We start from the raw sequence: 16964 nt of genomic DNA on the forward strand, positions 1-16964 counted from the left end.
AGGTATGAAAATTATCATCTGTTCTATGACACTGTGATAGTCTACTTATATGTGAATGTGATGGTACCTGTGTGAAGTCAGGGGTAGAGTCCCACCACTAAATACAGATATAGCTCCATGACATCTAGCGAGTATGACCTTTTGATCCAAGTGATACTGAGAAATCCTCTCTCTTGCCGCTCTTCCCTTTCTGCTTGCCTGGATTGCACGTCTGCCTCTGGGATTTGCAGCCTACAGAATTCACAGCCCTTGTGGCTTGCTAAACCTGCCAACTGTGGGGTCCTGAAGTGCTCCTGCCCACCTTGGATTTTCATGCCTCTGCACTCTCCAGTCTCTGCTCTCAGCTGCCTGCTTTGCTCTCTGCTTCCTCCACTGGCAGCTGCATGAGTCTGATGTGGCCTCTGGCTAGCACTGGATGCATAGACTTCAGTTTGGCTGGACTGCTTGATAAAGAAATGATTTCTTGATATAAATTTATTTCTTATACATATATGAGTTTCATTGACTCTGTTTATCTCTCTCTGGAAAATTCTGCCTAACACAGAAATCACCTAGATAATGTTACTGCCTTCTAGACTGCCGGAGATATGTCTGCTTTCTGGATTCTGGATGGAGGCCTCTTGCCTCTGGGCTGGCCCACTGGGAAAGCAAATCTGTTCTCCCAGCGCTGGGTCGCTCCATTCTCCTAGGCTATGTGAGTGGTGACCCCACAATCTTAACACCAACAGACCCTTTTTATGTGCCCCTTGGCCATCATATTCCATTATTTAATTGGGGGTGGGTAGATTATCCCCATAATACAATTTAAGGTCAGTTCCACAATCCAGAACTGATGGGAAGACCTGACACTCACTTTGAGAAGCAGACTGCGCCCTCATCCGTGGAAATTGAGAGGGCCCTGCTTCCTGTGCTCCTTCCCATCGTTCTGTTGCTCTCCCAGCTCTTCGGGGTATGAGCATGCTCTTTTCTTGTAGGACAATAGATATTGCCTTTTTGCCTGTTCTTGCAACAGACAGGCAACCTTCTTTCCTCTGTTCTTTCTCTGTCCACCAGTCTAAAGTTAATGGGAATTCTGTGGTGATAGTTGGTTAGACTCATCAGTCAAAGATTGTGTAGCCATATCCTTGCTGAAGACATATATTTCATTTTTACTGCACCATTTTTCCAATGTGTAAATTCTTTTTTCATTTTTCACTTCTCCTTAAGTCCTTCTGAGCCCTTCCTAGAATGGCCTCTGAGGTCCATTATTCTACTAATAGTCTCTTTGAGAAGATCTCAGCTTTTACTGTCCCCAAACCACAATCATTAAATTAACTCTCATAGTATATATTTAAATCCTGTATAGACTATAAATTGTTACAGCAGTGGAAAGTTTCATCTTTCTCCTGCAAAGTGGCTGCTAGGTTTGAACCACTGACCTTGTGGTTGGTAGCTGAATGCTTACCCTATTATGCATTTAAAAACTATTCTAATCTCTACACATTATCCAATTCCAAAATTACTTTCATATTTTAAGTGTCTTTTAAAGCAGCAGTCAATCCTTGTGGTGCCAAATACTGTCTGAAGTATCTAGTATTGCTGAAGCAGAAATGAGGCAAGTCCTTGCTCTGAACAGATTTGACTTCTTGCAGTGGAGGAGGTTAGAAATCTGAGGTCAGAGTGCCTATTGAGAAGTGTCTATTGAGAAGGCACTTTCACTCTCTGTTCGCTCAAAGATGTGTATCTTTGAGTTTCAATTCCTGGTAGATATTCATGTAGTTTGGCAGGCACCTCTCATTTCCTCTTTTTGGTTCAATCTTGCAGTTAATCCCATTCATCTCACAAAAGGAATTATTACAATATAAAACATACACTAATCTTGCCTTATTGATAATTGACATAACAAATACAACACATTCACTAAAGGGATTATAGCCATAGGAATAACAATTTGGATTTAAGACACACATTTAATTTTTAAGGAGACACAATTCAATCTATAGCACACATTACCAAACCAACTTCCCTCACTTTGTGAAAAAGAGACAGAAGGATAAATGATTCACTCAATATCAGAGCCTGCTATAACAAAATTGGAGTGGATTCTAAGTTTTCTGGTGTGTGAATCAACACTCTTCTTACCATATAAACATGACACCAGGGTCCAGACCCAGTAGGAGGTAGGAGAGACAGAAAATTCCCACATTCATATATCCTACAGACCCTGATTCATTCTATATCCAATGGTCAGCTACACTGAGCTGGAAAGAGAAATATACTTTCTTACCATTTTCCCTGAGGTACCTTCAGGAAACATCGTTGGAGTTCATGGATGATCTCGGTTAGTTTTTAAGGAGGAAAAAATTGGGGAAGTAAACGTGGACACTCCACCACAGGTCTGTAATGCTCAGAAGGGTCAGATGAGAAATGAGCAAGTAAAATACGGGCGCCCTAAAGAAAGGGTTCCCAGAAAAGACATGCACAAGGAAGTCTCAAAGATAAAATTAATGAGATCAGACCCTCATAATATTGTTCTAGAATCCATGTAATACACAAAAAAAGAAATTCTATCTAGTGATTGACTTTGTTAACTTTTCTCTACTGGTAGTGGACAATGCATTAGTCCCGTGCTTCTCTGTACCCAAAACACCTTTTCTCTAAAAGAAGAAATTTAAATATATTTTACATGTTCCTTACAACCGTAATATTTTATGCTACTCTAAAACAATGGAAAAATATTTATCCAATGGGTTTGGGAGTGACTGCTGAATGTCAGTGCCCCAGAGTTTTTCTCCCCTATTGTAATAGGCCTCACTCAGGGGAGGATCAAGCCTTCTTCTAATTCTCTTCTTCAACTACTGTCAGTTCTGTGGCACATTCCAGGGTCTTTACCTGAATATTCTGATGATATGAGGACTTGTGTCTTTCACCTTGAAATCTTTCTACTCCTACAATATTTCACTATTTATACACATACTGCTGAAAATGTTTCTATAGTCTCCTGACTTATCTATTCCCGGAGGCTGCCATGCATGATTAGCTCTGCGTAGGGCATCCTCTGGGGCATGCAGTTCAACACAGAGAAGTAAAGATCATCTCTATTTCTCAAATGGCTTTGCTCAACTTTACAACCTGTATTATTAGGCTCTGGAATCTAGTTCAAGAAATGTTGCTTCCTCTGGATAAACAGAATTTTCTAAGTCTGACATAGCTTCTCATGGTAAGAGAAGTTCCATCTCACATGTCCATGGGTATCCATGAAGGCTCAAAACTTCAGCACACAATAATTCAAACACGTATTCCTTAAATGTTTCCTCCAAAGAGAGCATTCTTATTCAGGTGCTCTCTCTGATCACTACCATACTCATGACCATAGGAGCCCAACCAACCAGCACATCTCCATATCTATTGCTTTGGCCACCATCTCTAACTTCACCATGCTTACCACCATTTACCTGCTGATTCAATCATTGTGGAATGAATCTCTCTTTCTTAGATCCTCTGAGTAGATTCGAAACACCCACCTTTACATTCCGGTATATGTGGTGCATCAGTCTAAGATTCCAGAACCATTATTTACACTATCATCATCATTGTTTCTCCCCAGCATATTCCCATGATGCATAAATACTTTTTCATAATCACTTTTATTTTTATGTTCTCATCAAAGTCCTGAAATTATTATTTAAGCTCTGATCTCAGCTGAAGACTGTGAGCAGGCACTTAGATGGATATGGATCCAGGTAAATGAGAGAATAAATGCAATTATGTAATAGATATAAGCATTGGAATCATTCACAAATTCAAATGAACTATTGTTTTGCAGAATCAAATTTGGGAAGAAAGAGATGCCAAATTAAAGTTAAGATGAGGAGACACTATCAAAGATTAGCAAACTGATCACAGTATAGGCACACAATAAGCCTTCCGAGATAAAACTGGAACAGGTGGATATGTTCAACGGGAGCTGGAAAATTATGAGTAAAATGAAAAGAAGTTTTTGCTTATGTGAGTATTACTGTACCTCAGTATTTAGAGCGACTTTTTGGTGAGAAAATGAAGTAAAATAAAACGAGGATTTCGATATGCATTTTAATTTAATCTTAACCACTGAAACCTATATTCTACATTATTTGAAATACCTTTCTTTTCTCCAGGATGAGCAGTTGGAACTACCATTTCTCTAAGTTGCTGTATAGCCAAACACTCCTCATTTACAAAGTTATTTCATTTATCGATATAGACCCAGATTTATATTTTTATGCAAATTTATATTGCTGTTTACAGAGTAACCATTTTTATATTGATTTTTATATCCCATACATTCATTGTTTGCTGAAAGTGAAGAGGACTTAAAGCACTCAATGATGAATATCTTGGAGTATATCCTTCATAATGGATTACAAATTAATATAAATAAACAAAAACCCTAACAAAGAATCAATAAAAATACCATGAGGACAAAGCGGGTGCATAAGCAAATGTGGTGAGGAAAGCTGGTGGTGCCTGGCTATCAAAAGATATAGCGTCTAGAGTCTTAAAAGGTTGAAGATAAACAGGCAGCCATCTTGCTGAGAAGCAACAATGCCCACGTGGAAGTAGCACACCAGCCTACCCCAAAAGGATCACTTGAAGACAAAGCAGGTGCATAATCAAATGCAGTGAAGAAAGCTGATGGTACCCGGCTGTCAAAAGATATAGAATCTGGAGTCCTATAGGCTGGAAGATAAACAATGGGTCATCCAACTGAGAAGCAAAAAATCCCACAGGGAAGAAGCACACCAGCCTGTGAGATCATGAGATGTCAAAGGGATCAGGCATCAAAGACCAAAACATCATAGCATTGTGAATGATGGGGAGTGCGGAGTGGGGACCCAGAGTCCATCTGTGAGAAATTAGACATCCCCGTGCAGAAGGGCCACAAGGATGAGACAAGGCAGTCAGGGTGTTCTGTAGCAATGATGAAATATACAATTTTCCTCTAGTTCTTGAATGCTCCACCCCACCACCACCATGATCCCAATTTTACCTTACGAATCCATCTGGACCAGAGGATACACACTGGTACAGATAGGAACTGGAAACACAGGGAATTCAGGACGTATGAACCCCTCAGGACTAGTGGTGAGAGTGGTGATACCAGGAGGGTGGGAGGAAGGTGAAGGAGAAAGGCGGAACAGATTACAGGGATCTACACATATCCTCCTCCCTGGGGGACGGACACCGGAGAAGTGGGTGAAGGGAGACATCAGATGGTGTAATATATGACAAAATAATAATAATTTATAAATTTATCAAGGGCTCATGGGGGAGGGGAGAGCGGGGAAGGAGGGGAAAAAATGAGGAGTTGATGCCAAGGACTCAAGTAGAAAGCAAACGTTTTGAGAATGAAGATGGTAACATATGTACAAATGTGCTTGACACAATGGTTAGATGGATGGATTGTGATAAGAGTTGTATGAGCCCCCAATAAAATGATTTAAAATGTATATATCATGACAAATAGAGGAAGCATCAAATTGTCAAAGATTCATTGGATCCAAAATCAAGCTGATGGAAAGTAGCCAAGAAATCAAATGGCATATTGCATTGAGCAAATGTCCTGCAGAACTCATTTAGATACTAGAAAGCAAACTGTCACTCTGAGGATTAAGGTACACCATGATTTTTTCCATTGTACGTGGAATTTCATATGTGCAAGAAATCTGGACAATGAATTAAGATAAAAGAATTAATGCCTTTGAATTATTATATTGGCAAGGAATGTTAAACACACCATAGATTACCAGGAGAATGAATACATAAGTCTTGGAATAAGTACAGCCATAATTCTCTCTGGACTCGAGGGTGGTGAAATTTTGTCCCATGTACTTTGTGTGTGTTATCAATAGGGACCACACAGTTCCTGTAGAAGGATGCTCTCATTTTACAGTAAAAGTCAGTGAAAAAGAGGAAGGCCCTCAATGAAATGGATTGATGATGTGGCTGAAACAATAGGTTCCTACAAAGCAACAATTGGAGGATGGTGCAGGACTGTGCACTGTTTTGTTCTGCTGGACATAGCGTTACTGTGAACCAGAACCAATTTGGAAACCACTAGCCACTCTGCAGGAGAAGGATGGGCTTTCTGCTCCATCAGGAGTTACGATCTCAGAAACCCACAGGACAGTACTACCCTGCCTATAGGACCGCTATGAGTCAGCGTTGACTCCATAACCGTGAGTTTTTAAAGCAAGAACAGCCCAAGGCATGGTATTTTCATTCACCTATTATGAATGTGAAAAGTGGATATTGAAAAAGGAAGAATGGATTATGGTGCTGGAGAAGGCTATTGTGCATACCATGGACTGCCAAAAGAACCAACAAATCTGTCTTACAAGTACAAGGAGAATGCTCCTTAGAGGCAAGGATGAGAATTAGTCCCTCAGACTTTGGACATATTATCTGGAGAGACCAGTCTTTGGAAAAGGACATGATACTTGGTAAAGCAGAGGGGCATCAAAACAACAATATCCGTATTGCATTGTTATATATACATTTCTCTTTATAAGTCAGGATCTGAGAGACTGTCTCTATCTTTTTAACAACTGATGGCATAGGTGATAAATTGGTCTTAACAGAGTAGATTATAAGTATCATGTTTTGTCTCTTAGAAGAATATAATGCTACATGTTGCTGTTAAGTACCATCAAGTTGTTTCCAACTCAAAAAGACTCTTGTCCTATGTGGATAATGCCACTACAACAAGTAATTCATGGGTTAGGAAAAATGAAAGTGTCTATCAATATCAATATTTTAAAACTTAGACATTTAAGGGAATAAGTGAAACCCAAAGTTTCAATTTTATACTCTTCGTGCTAATATTTTTAAAAAGTGTAAGGCTATCAAAAATTCAAAGAATGGATTAATAATTGATTTAAATGATGAGATTTTAAGTGATTTAAAAATTTTATTTATCTAAACATTTTAATGTGGTTGTGTTTATTTGTAACATATTGCTTTAAAAATATTTGATTCCTGTCTTACTCTGACCACAGTCTCCCTTCACCCTTTTTTCTGTTGTTCATCCTCCTGGAGGGGGGATTATATGTTGGTCATTGTGGTAGGTTCCCCTTGCCATTCCCCACCTTCCACCTACCCTCCTAGTCCTGTGTTTTGAGTGCTTATCTCTACCACTGTACATGCTCTGGTCTAGTCGAATTTGTAAGGTAGAATTGGGGTCATGATAGGGGGTGGGGTGGGAGGAGGAAGCATTAAAGAACTAGAGGAAAATTGTAGGTTTCATCAGTGTTATACTGCACTTGACTAGCTCCTCTCTTCCTTGTGACCCTTCTGTGAGGGAAAATTCAATGGCCTACAGATGGGCTTTGGGTCTCTACTCCTCCTTCTCCTTCATTCACATCAATATGATATTTTTGTTCTGGGGGTTTGCTGCCTGATACCTGATACCATCAATACTTCATGATCACCCAGGCTGATGTGCTTCTTCCATGTGGGTTTTTTTTTGTTTTTTTGTTTTTGCCTCTCAGCTAGATGGTTGCTTGTTTATCTTCAGGCCTTTAAGATCCTAGATGCTGCATCATTTCATAGCTTGGCACCATCAACTTTCTTCAGCATGTTTATAATTTATAAATTATTAGGGTTCCTGAGGGTGGAAGGGTGGGGGAGGGAGGGGAGAAATGAGGAGCTGATACCAAAGGCTAAAGTAGAAAGACACTGATGTTTTGAAACTGATGATTGCAACATACGTATAAATGTTTTGAAACTGTTTTGAAACTGGTAATGGCAACATATGTATAAATGTGCTTGACAAAATGGATGGATGGATGCATTATGATAAGAGCTGTAAGAACCCCGAATAAAATTATTTTTCAAAAAATAGAGGACTACTACCAAAGAAGGGCTCTAATATTATAAAGTAAAATTTATTTATTATTGTTATAAATAAATAAATGGTTCAAAGATTATGAAGAAATTATGTCAAGTATATCTAAGATAAGTGAGACACAGATATTACTTTATTACAAATAAAGAAAGCTCATTTTTACATTAATTAATTTAATATATTTATTAAAAACTGTTTATGTTTCAAACTATAAAGTTCTCTCATGCTGAAAACTAGGGAAAATTAGATGCATCAAACATAGTCTTTTCTCTTAAGATGTTTACATAGAGTTTGGGAAGCCAATCGCACAAAGTATCAATTATCTTAAGTGATGCATTTTTAAACAAACAAAGTTTCCACTCCTGCTAATAATAAAACAAGTCTGCTACTTAAAACTACAACGATACTGCTTCTCAACTTTCAGCTCTACACAGCTTCAAAAGTTTGGGAATGTGCAATTGAGGTGGGGAGACACACATCTAGTGCTGATGGGAGCACTAGATGGTATAATTCCTTTTGAAGACAATTTAGCAGTATTTACTGGAAGTTATGTTCATGTGCACTATGACCCAGGCATCTCCCTTCTGGGGGTTTATATGCACATATATGAAATTATATCTAAAAGAAAGTTACTTACTGTATCCTATTTTTAATATCCCAAAATGGAAGCAACCCAAGATCCCTTCTCAATAAGGAACTGGTGAGATAAACAAAGCATCCATGGGTGGCCCAAATGGTTAAAACTGCTTGACTACTAACTGGAAAGTGCTAGTTCATCCAGAGATAACTCAGAAGAAAGGCCTGTGATCCATGTCTGAAAGACTGCAGCCATTGAAAATGCTATCCTCCAGTTCCACCCTGAAGTACATGGGTGCACTTGGATTCAGAATGGACTCCATGACAACCAGTTGTGATATTTCTTTCTTTGCTTCATTTGAATTGAAAACAGGAATATGGAGCAGCTGTAGTTTAAAATGACAAGGTGTTTCTGCAAGGCCATTAGAAAACTCTCCAAGATTTCTTATTGAGTAAAAGAAAAGCAAAAATAGAATAAAGTATATAATACGGTGGCATATGTAAGAATATTAAATTTACTGGACATTGCATAAAGAACTGTAAACAAACACACAAGAATATTATTAAAAGACAGACATGATTGTAAACTTGATTATGGTGGATTGAACCATGGTATAATATGATACTTTGTCAGTTAACCTCTGGACACCACCTGAACTTGCCATAGGCTCAAGTGTTTCTTGCTTGTTCCATGATAGAAATTTCTTCTCTGGCTTTTTTAATACTGTTGGTGGTCTTTTCTTTCTTACTCTTATTTTTATTATTACATGATTATTATTTTCTTCTTTCTGTTTTGTTTTGATTTTTTACTGTTTCTGTTTGGTTTCCCAGTTTGTGAAGTAGTGGATGCACAGAGACAATAACTGATGCGATGGTTTAACAGGAACTGGGGGTGGGGAGCATGAGGAGAATTGGGGAGGAAACAATGAAGGCAGGAGGGTGAAGGAGGCACTAGAACTGATTGTGATGGTGTATATACAACTCTTTTAAAAAGCAACTTGATTATGGATGTGTATGATATGTGTATATCCTATCAAGAAAAATCCTAAAAAATAAAAGAAACTGAACTTGATGAACAGTTCCATGAGTGAAAGAGGAAGAGTTTTTGCTTAAAGTATGTTGACTTTTGGTTAATGGGGTGAAATAATTTCGAAAAGGATATCAATAATTGATGCATAACATGAAGAGAATAATCAATGGCACTGAATTATAAATGCTGAAGTTGAATTGGAGAATATTTTGTTGTGTATATCTTTGCCACAATTTTTAAAGTTTACATGGACTTCCGGGAAGATGGCAACTGAGTAACATATACCAGAGGGGCTCCTCAGAAATCAATGGAGGAGTGTTACTAAGAGGGAAATTCCACACTGGTGGCTTGTAAGAGGAGCATCATAAAGATAAGTAGGCACAGATGCACTAGGTTTTGAGGAGCTGGGGCCTTTGTCTTACTACAGTGGAGGCTGGCTAGGATTTGACCTCAAACCCCTCCACTGTCTGAGCCAGAGCTTGCATCCTTTGGAGGCTGCCCAGGGGCACTATCTCAGCACAGCCACAGCTTGCCTCAGTCCCATGGCAGTGTTTAATCCCCCAGCCCCACCTCCAGAGATCAGGGCTCAGCTATATTGTTACTTCTGTTTCTCTCTCTTATCTCTCTCCAATCATAGTCTCAGCTGCCTATAGGCAGGGTTTAAACCCCTCCAGCATCATCATCAGGGATGGGGGCTCAGTTGTAGTTATTTTTGTTTTCCTCTCTTCTCTCTGTGCCCCCACAGTCTCATTGAGCTTAGTTTATTTTGCTTTGTTTTTCTTTTTCTCTTTCCTTTTCTCTCACATGCCACTGCCAACCTCCAGACCACTCCCTTAGCCTAGGGTAGTTATGCCTGCACTCTACTCAGCTGGGAGAGCTCCACGCTCTGAAGCATAACCAGAGCCTGGGGAAAGCCCACCCATTCTCCATAAGGGCACATCTGGCCCAATTTCTTGTGGGGGAAATCCTGCCCACCTTCTTCTGGGGAAATCCTGCCTGCATGGCTGGGGGAGCTCCTACCCATCATCTGTGGTCCCACATGACTGAGGGAACTTCCTCCCACTTGCTCTACTGCCTCTCATGGCTAAGGAAACTTGGCCAACACTCGCCAATGCTCCACGCTGCTGCGGGAACTTCTACTCAACCTGGACAGTGATCTACTTGACCAGGGCAATTCCAAACACTATTTGCTGTACTGTGCAACAAAATGGGCAACCCACCAGCCTTCTGTGGCATTCCCATTGCAGCAGACACCTCTGCAAGCCCCGTGTAACACCCTAAGCTTCCATGAGTCACACCATCATGGCTTCTTATTAGATCAACCAGTACAGCACCATCCACAACCACTCAACCAGCATCCCTTAAAAGGATCATCCAACTTTCCTTCCAAATAACAGAATACTGGCTGACTAGGGAAAGAATAAAGCCACAGGTGGATAAAGTGGTAGGCCAATTCCATAGTACAATTATCTGCAGGCAGTTCTAATAAGCATTCCTATGAGTCTCCCAGAGAGAGCCAGTGCTCTTTGACTCCCTGTAAAATGGCACTTGGCTACTCTAAAACAATGCAATGCAAACAAGAATCAGCCCCAATGACCTCAATGAAAAAACAGGAGCAACAAAAGTCAATGGCAGAAGATATCCTGAACCTAACAATGGGTATAGAAGAAGAAGACATTGATCTGCCACAGAAAAATATTTTCAGAAGGCTGCTTGGAGTCATACAGGATATGAGGGAGACAGTACAGAAAAAGGATGAAATGATAGAGGAGTTAAAGACCTTTCAACAAAGTGAAATACAAGAGCTCAGGGACAAAATAACAAAAACCAGTAGCAGACACATGGACTACACCAATTAACTGGAGGAGACAGAGAACTGTGCCAGTGACCTAGAGGACAACCAAGCAGACTTTAACAAATGTGAACTAAAATCTAATAAGCTCATCAGAGAAACTGAAGATAACCTGAGAGCTATGTCTGATGATATGAATAGGAACAACATCAGAATAATTGGATTACTGGAGCAAGACACAGCAAATAACTCATCTGCAACAATAGTGAGAGAATTCTTGGTAGAAAATTTCCCCAGCTTAATAAATTAAACCCAGGCATCCATTCAGGAGCTTAAAAGAACACCAGCTAGACTGAATCCCAAGAAGACGTCACCAGTGCACATAATAAACTATCCAACTCTGAGGAAACACAGAAAATCATGAGATCAGTTAAGGAAAACCAAGCAATCACATACAAAGGTTCTGAAATAAGAATATGTGCAGACCTAACTGCAGACACTGAAAAAGAGAACAGATTGGAATAACATATTCCAAAAATTGAAGGAAAACAATGCAAATCCCCAAATACTCTATCCAACCAAATTATCTATAAAGCTAGATGGAGAAGTAAGTCTTCCTAGACATGGAAAAACGCAAAGAATACATTAAAAGAAACCTAACCTTACAAAAGATCCTTGCCAACACAGTATGGACAGAAGAGCAGCATTCAAAGAGCACAAATAAGAGACCACCACATAAAACAACCCCATCCACAGAGCAAGAAAGAGAAAATATCCCCCAAGATAGGATTGGCTTAAGGATGGAAAGAAGTCAAGAATGAACCAAGCACACACGCGTACACACATGCACAACACACTTATAACAAAGGTAGATAGGAAAATATCCAACACAAAAGGTATAAGATGACATCACAGAGAGTCCACAGATGGTTGTAATAACCATGAATATCAATGGACTGAACTCAGGCATTAAAAGATTGAGTCTAGCAGACTGCCTTAGAAAACACAGCCTATAAATCTGCTGCCTACAGGAGACACATCTCAAGACTATAGACAAAAATAGGCTGAGAATCAAAGGCTGGAGAAAAACATACCACGCAAATATCAATTCATAAAAAGCAGGGGTGGCAATCCTAATCTTGGATAAAGTAGACCTCAAACTGCAAACCATAATGAGATGAGGGACACCGTATAATACTCAAGGGAATGATAGACAAAGAACCACTAAGTATTTTAAACATATATTCCCCAATGGTAGACCTGCTTACTATGTCCACCAACAGCTCCAAAAGATGAAAAAAGAATCACAGCCTCAGTAATTATAGTGGGTGACTTCAATACACTGTTCTCTAAGAAAGAAAGATAGATCACAGGGAAAGAAACTCAACAAGGAGGATAGAGATATAAACACTACAAGTAGACAATTTGACCTGATAGATATTTACAGAGAGTTAAATACAAATACAAAAAAAAAAAAATTCACTCTTTTGAATCCCACATTGCACATATTTGAAGATAGATCACATGCTGGGGCACAAGGCAAATCTGCATAAATTTAAGAACATTGATATCATAGAGACATCTCTCTCTGACCACTGTGCCATAAGGATGGAAATCAACAAAAGGAAGATGAAGAAAACAAGAGCAAACGATTGGAGGATGCATAACTTTCTATAGCAAAAGGAGTGTGTACTGACCCAGATCAGAGATGAAATTAGAAAATTTCTAGAAACAACAAGAATGACATACCAAAACTTGTGGGACACAGCAAAGGCAGTTATCAGAGCAAGTTTCACAGCAATACATGCACACATGAAAAAGGAAAAGAGACTTATGATTGATATACTGGCACAAAACTTACAGCAACTAGAGTAGAGTCAATAGGACAATCCTACTAGTGGCAAAAGAAAATAAAAAATAAAAATCAGGGCTGAGATTCAGGAGAGGGAAAATAAAACTATGGGAAAAATTAATACTGCTAAAAGTTGGTTCTTCAAAAGGATAAAGAGAATGGACAGACCACTGGCAAAATAACTAAAGAAAGGAAGGAGCAACTTTCAGTAGCAAAGATGAGGGATGAATGTGGGGACATTACAACAAACCGAAATGAAATCAAAAGGATAAGTACACAGTACTACACAGGACTGTATTCCAATGAATTCAACAACTTAGAAGACATGGACAAATTATTGGAAAAGCAATCCCTCCCTAGACTATTCCTGATGGACATCAAGAATCTCAAGATACCCAAAGCAATAGAACAAAATTATCAAGGGATTACCAATAAAAAAATGCCCTTGACCAGATGACTTCACAGGAGAATTCTACCAAGCATTTAGGGAAGAACTGACATCAATCCTACACAAACTTCCAGAATTAGGAAAAGACGGCAAACTCCTGAACTCCTTCTATGAAACTAATATAACTCTGATAATGAAACCGGGCAAGTATCCCACAAAAATGAGAACTACAGATCAATATCCCTAATGAACATCAATGCAAAAATCCTTAACCAAATACTGGCAAATACAATAGTATATAAAACAAATAATTTACCATGGCCAAGTGGGATTCATACCAGGGATGCAGGGATGGTTCAACATTCAAAAAATCATTTTCATGCCATATTGACATGAAAAACTATAAGAACCATATGATAAAATTGATAGATGCAGAAAAACAGTCAACAATATCCATCACCAATTTCTGTTTAAGACACTTGAGAAAATAGGAATGGAAGGAAAATTCTTCAAGATAATACAAGGTTTATATGGAAAACCAACAGCCAACATGGTAGTCAATGGAAAAAGACTACCACAATCCCACTGAAAAAGGAGACCAGACAAGGATGTCTCTTGTCGCCACTCTTATTTAACATTGTACTGGAGGTTTCAGCGAACAACATAAGAAGAGAAAAAAGGCATCAAAGGCATTCACCTAGGGAATAAAGAAGTGAAGCTATCATTATTCACAGATAGCTTATATACAGAAAATCCCAAAAGCTCCACAAGGGGAGTACTAGAAGCAATAGAGGAATATGGCAGAGCAGCAGGATACAAGATCAACAAACAGAAAGTCTATCAGACTGCTATACACATAGAACAAGACCAAGGAAGAGGAAATCAAAAAGGCGATACCCTTCATAATAGACAAGCACAAATTGAAATATCTATGGATTCACCTGACTAAGAACAAAAGATCTATATGAGGAAAACTATAGAACACTTTACAAGAAAACAAGAGTGACCTCAACAAATGGCAGAATATCCCATGCTCGTGGATTGAAAGACTCAATGCAGTAAAGATGTTAGTTCTGCCCAAGGCACTATAAAAATGTAATGCAATCCCAATACAATTACCCTCATCTTTCTTCAAAGAAATAGAAAAACTGATTACCAACTTCATATGGAGATTGAACAAGCCCAGAATTAGCAGCGAACTCCTCAAGAAGGACAGAGTGGGAGGGCTTGCATTACCTGACTTTAGCACATATTTCACAGCCACAGTGGCCAAAACCGCATGGTATTGGAACAATGACAGATACTCAGACAAATAGAAAAGAACTGAAACCCCAAAATAAAATCATCAGCATGCAGACGACTGATCTTTGATAAAGGCCCCAAAAATATCACATGGGACACAGATGCCCTCTTCAGCAAGTGGTGCTGGAAAAATTGGATAGCTACCTGCTGAAAAATGTAACGAGGCCCTTACCTCACTCCAAGCACAAGAATAAACTCAAAGTAGATTACAGACCTTTCAGTAAAACCCCAAACTATTAGGGCCATCAATGAGGGAACTGGGACAAACCTGAGAACTTTGGTGCATACATCGGCTATCAGAAATAAGGAAGGACACAAATACAGATGAGTCACAAATTGACAAGTGGGATATACTGAAGATAGGTCACCTGTGTATATCCAAAGAATTCACCAAGAGAGCCCTCTGACTGGGAAAAAATCTTTAGCAATGACACATCAGACAAAGGCTTTATTACTAAAATCAACAATACTGCTAGCTTTCCCCCACCACCAAAACAACCAAAACAAAACAAAAAACCTAATTGCCCATTGAGGAGGTGGGCAAAGGACTTGAACAGAAGTTTCACCGAGGCAGAAATCCAAATGGCCAATAAACGTATGAGAAAATGTTCCCGATCATTATCCATAAGAGAAAGGCAAATTAAAACAACGAGATGACATTTAACACTCTCAAAAATAGCCCAATTCAAAAAAATCAGAATGCAACAAGTGTTGGAGGGGCTGTAGTAAGATAGGAACTCTCGAGCACTGCTGGTGGACCTGTAGGTATATACAGCCACTATAGAAATCAATTTGGCGATTTCTAAAACATGGAAATTGAGCTACCATACGACCCAGCAATACCCCTACTGGGCATACCCAGAAGAGGCAAGAAACAAGCCACAGCCAGACATGTGTGATCCAATGTTCATCATGGCACAGTTCACAATTGCAAGGAGTTGGAAACAACCCATATTTCCATCAACAGACAAATGGATTAAAACACTGTGGTACATACATACAATGGAGTGCTATGCATCTCTAAAAGGAAGTGATGAATGCATGAAGCACATCGCTGCATGGGAAGAACTGGAGGAAATCATGCTAAGCAAAGTAAGCCAAGCACAAAAGGACAAGTACAACAAGTACAAATACAAGGTATTTGGTTTGAAACATCAAACTATACTATAAATACTTCACATGATTGAGTTTGAGCTTCAAGGCTAGTAGAGAATTTGTGGTCTGATTCTGCTGTCTTTTAGTTCTAGCTGTTTCCCATATCTCCTACTAGAGACTCTAACCAGACCCTGCAAAGGGAAAAGCGGTGCCGTATTGAGTACTCACTCCCAAAGGTATCTCTCACTAAGACCCTGCATCTCAATTATTTTGATGTACAGAAATAGTACTATTAGTAGAGCACATTGAAGCAAACAAAAAGGCTGCTTGCTTCCAGAGCAAACCAATCAGAGGGCGTCATATTCTTCAGACCCTGTCAGACAACTAAAAGATTATATTACAGGTGTTGTATCATGCTTCCTTTTCCACTTGTTGGAAAACTGTCCTAAGGATTTTCTAAACTCTTCGTCTGCAGGAGACTTGGAAAGGTTTGAAGGAGGGAAAAATATGGAATGAAAAACCAGGAAAAGCTGGAGCTCTGGATGAATTTAAGGAAGGGATTGGCTTCCCATGGGGTTATAGGAAGGACACACAACATCTATCATACTCATTTGATTCTCAGGAATGAAATAATTCACGTATTTATAAATCAATTGGCGAAAAATATGCCATCTTGAATGGTTATATACCTATTCTATGTCTCTCCATTAGGATTGTAATCTCCCAGACAGATTGTACATTATAGACCCCATAATGATGGGGACTCACAGGATTATTAAGTGATATGATCAAAGCTATTGTGAGGGCCTTTGTTGCAAACTCAGAATTATTTCTACTTGCATCATTTAAATATAAAGATGATTTTTCTTTAATGAGATGTTATAAAGATTAAATACAAACATATTTGATAGCAGATGTCATGGCATGAGCTATACCAGAAAAACAGTTGACTTGAATTTTTAGCAATGAATTTTGTTAGAATGAGAAAGGGGGTGGGAGACGTGATGCCCCTCACTGACCCATGGCCCTGCGGGGGACAACACCAGTGACACAGTGTGGGAATTG

Source organism: Echinops telfairi, unplaced genomic scaffold, assembly GCF_000313985.2.
Source record: "Echinops telfairi isolate 266 unplaced genomic scaffold, ASM31398v2 ScPeMD7_7425;HRSCAF=8463, whole genome shotgun sequence".
Classification (NCBI taxonomy): Eukaryota; Metazoa; Chordata; class Mammalia; order Afrosoricida; family Tenrecidae; genus Echinops; species Echinops telfairi.